This window comes from Mus pahari, chromosome 4 (assembly GCF_900095145.1).
Source record: "Mus pahari chromosome 4, PAHARI_EIJ_v1.1, whole genome shotgun sequence".
Taxonomy (NCBI): domain Eukaryota; kingdom Metazoa; phylum Chordata; class Mammalia; order Rodentia; family Muridae; genus Mus; species Mus pahari.
In genome coordinates, this window is record NC_034593.1 from 79,630,702 (window position 1) to 79,636,229 (window position 5,528).

Sequence of the window (5,528 nt, forward strand, 5' to 3'; positions counted from 1 at the left end):
TTTTTTTTTCTATTTTTATTTTCTTTTTGAGATAGGGTCTCTCTAAATAGCCATGGCTGTCCTGGAACTCACTATATAGACCAGGCTGGCCTTGAACTCACATAGATCTGCCCACCTTTGCTTCCTGAGTGCTGAGATTAAAGGTGCGCCACCATATTTGACTACTTTAATATATTTTTATTAGAATACAATTACATTAACCCCCCTTTCCTTTTTATTCCCTCCAGCTCCTCCCATGTCTCCCCCCTACTCCCTCACACACTGACAGTCTCCTTGAGTTACGAGTGTTTTGCTTGCTTGTGCATACTAAGTACACTACACTCATGCCTGATGCCCAGAGGCCAAAAGACAGTGTGGTCCCCAGGGACTGGAGTTTCTTATGGTTATAAGCTGCCATGTAAACTTGGATCCTCTGCAAGATCAGTATCATTTCTCCAGCACCTAAAATTCATTTATTTTGTGTGTGTGTGTGTGTGTGTGTGTGTGTGCGCACGCACGTATGTGTATTCTGATAAGTGTGAGGCTGCACATGACGTGGTACGTGTTCCATAGCAAGTTCAGAGGTCAGAGGACAATGTTAGCCCTTGCCTCCCACCTTGTTTGAAACAGGATCTGTGTTGTTTTCTCTGCTGCATCTGCCAGGCGAGTTATTCCTCAGCTGGGGCTGGCCCCGCCTTCTAAATCCTCATTCTACCACACAGCAACTGGGATTACGGGGCCTGGCAGCTTTGAACTTATCCTCACACTGAAGGCGAGCACTTACCCACTGAGCTATCTCCCCAACCCCAACCCTAAACGATATAAAAAAATATTTATTAGTGTGTGTGAATGCTTTGCTTGTATATCTGTCTGCGGACCAAGTGCTTCCCTAGTGCCTGCAGAGTCCAGAGGAGGACTTTAGGTGCCCTAAGGCTGGAGTTAACCGGAGACTGTGAGCTGCCTTGTGGGTGCTGAGAATTGAACTCTGACCCTTGGATGACCTTAACCACTGAGCTGTTTCTCTGGCTCTCCAAACTTGAACAGTTGATTCTTCCGTTGCCACTTGCCAAGTGGCAAGGTTCCAGTCCAGCGTTATCATGTCATGCCAGTTTTACAAAGATGTTACTCACCTCTGCAATCAACCAAGACCCAGCACCAGCACCTTTTGTGTGAAGACACCACAGTTTCCTGTTTTGTTTTTTGTTTTTGTTTTTAAAGATTTATTTATTTATTATATGTAAGTACACTGTAGCTGTCTTCAGACACTCCAGAAGAGGGCATCAGATTTCGTTACAAATGGTTGTGAGCCACCATGTGGTTGCTGGGATTTGAACTCAGGGCCTTTGGAAGAGCAGTCAGTGCTCTTTACCAGTCCGACAATGGAATTCTTGATTCCTGCCCTCACATCTGGTCTTCCCCTACTCTCATCTCAGTAATAACTCTGCCAGTATCCATTTGCACATCCCAAAAGCTTGGTCTTCATTTTGGTTTCCCTCATCCAATACAACAGTCCTATGATGACATCTCTGTTTCACCATTTTCCTAGCTTCCTGGCCAGCCTGCCACCTTCTCTCCAAATGATGGTTCAGGTCTGTAATCCCAGCACGTATGAAACGGAGGCAGGAAGACTCCTGAATTCAAGGCCATGGGCTTCGGAATGAAACCTTACCTCAAAACAAATAGCTCTCTTCTATCCAACCCTATTGACTGATTGTTCATTTAAAATAGTATCAAAGGCAGTTACTCATACCATGTAGCTCTGTTATATCTGTGTGCCTGTCTGAGTCCTAATTCAGAAAAATAACTTTTTAAAAGATAAGGTTTCACTATGTGATTTTGATTAACTGGAACTCAACCAGGCTGGCATCAAATTCACAGAGATCTGTCTGCCTCTGCGGCCCAGAGAGTGGGGTCAATGGCCCGGGTCACCATACCTAGCAAATTACAACATTTCCTTCTTTCTTTCTTTTTTATATTTGCTTTGGGATGCTAGTTAAAACCTTAGCAAGTATCCTGGGGATAAGCCTTCCTATGGGGCCTTGTAATATTTAATAAATAACATGTGGCTCTTTGACTGTACAAAATATGATGTTTATCTAACAAGGGGAACTGTGACCAAGAACTGGAAAGAAGCTCTGTCTGTGGAGACAGACTGTTTAGAACAGCGTGGTCTGCAAAGACTGGACTACTGGGCGACCTTCAGTCACCTCAGAGCCATTCTTACTTGGCTCACATCCTGGGACTAGTCTGTTGGAATCTATTCATTTAGCCACCACCAGCTCCCATGAACCTAAAAGCTTAGACAGCATCTGAGGACTACAGCAAAGCGCCCCTTCTCCATGTAAGTACCCTGCCTATCTATTCACCAACTTTGTTTTGCTTTGGTTTTAGTTTTAGTTTTTTGAGACAGGGTTTCTCTGTGTAGCCCTGGAACTACCTCTGTAGACCAGGCTGGCCTCAAACTCAGAGAGATCCGCCTGCCTCGGCCACCCAAATGCTGAGATATGGGGATCGATGAATTTTAAACTTGCCTTGATGTATGATTTTCTTTGTTCTGTGAAACCATGAACCTGCTTCCATGCTGGGATGTGGAAGTTGGGGGTAAGCTAATTCTGTGTTCCTGGGCCATGGTTATTAAATGCGGCTCCAGAATAAATCACCCCAAAACAAACAAAGAAACAACAACAACAACAATGAAACAACAACAACAAAACAAAACAGACTAGGCCTGTTTCCCAGACTCCTCTGCTGAAGAGCCCTCCCCCTCCCCGGAAGCTGCTTCTCTGCCACACGAGTGCTTGCTGCATCTGCACTGCTGACATTGCTAGCCTAAGTCCAAAATGCATGGCTTTCTCTCTTCCTCCTCTCCAGCTCCCATCTCCTGAAGGCAGCCCAGCTTCACAGCTTACATTACTAATGGCTTTTCTTGTAAATTCGAAACTCTAATAAAATTGTCCTCAAAGCTGATTTTAAAAAAAGTTTCAGAATTCGAAGCCAGGCTGGGTTACATAGTTTGATGTTAGCCTAGATTACACAGTGAGATTTGATCTCTAAATAAATAAACTGAGGCAGTCTTCAATCTCCTGGTCCTCGTTACCCCAGGCAGAATGTCTCTAAGCACCAAGAACTTTATGATGCCACCACTTGATTCCAGTCTTTTTTTTTTTTTTTTTCAAGATTTATTTATTATATGTGAATATACTGTAACTGTCCTTAGACACACCAGAAGAGGGCATCCGATCTCATTACAGATGGTTGTGAGCCACCATGTGGTTGCCATCTCCCCAGTCCTTTTTCTTTAGATTGATTCCAGGCTTCACCTAACCTTTACCCTCTCATTAAGGAATATTTTTTGCAGGACAGTGCTGATAGACGCCTCAGCCCTGGAGGCAGGCAGAGCTCTCTGAGCTTAAGCACAACCTGGTCTACAGAACCTCCAGGACAGCCAGGGACGACACAGAGAAACCCTGTCAGAAAGGAAGGAAAGAAGAAAGAGAGAGAGAGAGAGAGAGAGAGAGAGAGAGAGAGAGAAACATTTTCTGTTTTTCCCCCTCCACTCTTTCTTTTCTTTTTTTCTTTTTTGTTTGTTTGTTTGTGTTTTGAAGACTAATTTTTACTACGTGCTGCTGCAGGCCTAGAACTTACTATGCAGACCTAGTTTGTCTTTCACTCACAGAGATCCTGTTTGCTTCTGCTGCCCAATTAAAGGTGTATGCCATCAAGACAACTATAGTTTGATAGATAGATAGATAGATAGATAGATAGATAGATAGATAGATAGACAGACAGACAGACAGATAGATACTTTCTTTGTCTACATGAATGAGCTCTTATGTTGGAGGCCAGAAGAGGGCATCGGACCCTGGGAACTGGAGTTACAGAGGATTGTGAACGACCATGTGGTTGCTGGGGATAGAACCTGGGTCTTCTAGAAGAACAGCCAGAGGTCCTACTTCTGGTATCCCTAGCTCCATAGTGTTGGTTTGTTTTATTCCCAGCCCCCCTCTCACGCATGTGTGTGTGTGTCAGTGTGTTTACACATGTACACCACAGTACAGGTATGTGCGTGCGTGTGTGGGGGGGTCAGAAGACAGGATGTCTGTCCTCTCCTTCCAGCACATAGGTCTCAGGGATCAAACGCAGGTCAGCAAGGTTGGGAGCCTTCACCCACTGAGCCACTTCTGGGAATGGGACTCGGGGAGTCAGGTTTAGAAGCTCTGGAGTTGGAGAGTTGGTTCAGTGGTTAAGAGCCCTAGTTGCTCTTCCAGAGAACCTATCTGGATTCCTTTCTAGTGCCCACATGGCAGCTTACAACCAGCAGTATTTGACAATTGGCAGTTAACTCCAGTTCCAGGGGAATCTGATGCCCTCCTCTGGCCTCTGAGGGCACAGCAAGTACATTGTGCACAAACATAGATGCATGCAAAAACCAATCATACACATACATTAAAAAATAAAATAAAGCCAGGCCGTGGGGGACGCACGCCTTTAATCCCAGCACTTGGGAGGCAGAGGCAGGCTGATTTCTGAGTTTGAGGCCAGCCTGGTCTACAGAGTGAGTTCCAGGATAGCCAGGGCTAAACAGAGAAACCTTGTCTCGAAAAAACCAAAAAAATAAAATAAAAATAAAAATAAAATCAGGGGGCTGTCGGGCAGGTGTGGTTCAGTCCTTTAATTCCAGTCCTCAGAGTGAGAAGCTATAGCTGTCTATGAGTGTGAGGCCAGCCTGGCCTGTTTAGTGAGTCACAGGTTAGCAGAGCTACAAAGACCTTGCCTTTTTTAAATCAAGGAGTTGGAAACATAGTTCAAAGGTGCTAGGGCTCTTCCAAGAGCTGGCTTGGGCTCCCAGCACTCACCTGATGGCCAACAATCATCTGTAACTACAGTTCCAGGAGCTCTGACACTGACTTCTGGGCTTTGCTGGCTCTTGCATGGTCATGGTACACACACATACCTACAGGCAGATGCACACATAAAAATAAATAAGTAGTTTATTATTTATTTATTTATTTATTTATTTATTTATTTGGTTTTTCGGGACAGGGTTTCTCTGAATAGCCCTGGCTGTCCTGGAACTCACTTTGTAGACCAGGCTGGCCTCGAACTCAGAAATCCGCCTGCCTCTGCCTCCCGAGTGCTGGGATTAAAGGTGTGCGCCACCACGCCCGGCTTACGCTCGGTTTTAAGATATATTTTTATTATGTGTATACCCACTTGAGACCTGGTATCCCCTGGAGGTGGAGTTAGCAGCAGCTGTGAGAGACTGGATATGGATATTACAAACTACCTGCTCCTCTAAAACAGCCATCTCTCCAGCACAATTCCCCACCCCCCGCCTTTAAAATCACCGTAGACGCTCCAGATCAGGGATTTGCTCATTGAACCTAACACAGTGCATCTATTCCCATCCCAAGTGCATCTATCTTTAGCTAACATTAGTATGCCAGCCCTGGTGGCTCTCACCTGTAATCAGCACTTGAGAGGTTGAGGTAGCAGGATAATCGAGGGTTCAAGGCCAGGCAGGACAGGGTAGAAACACCCTGTCTAGC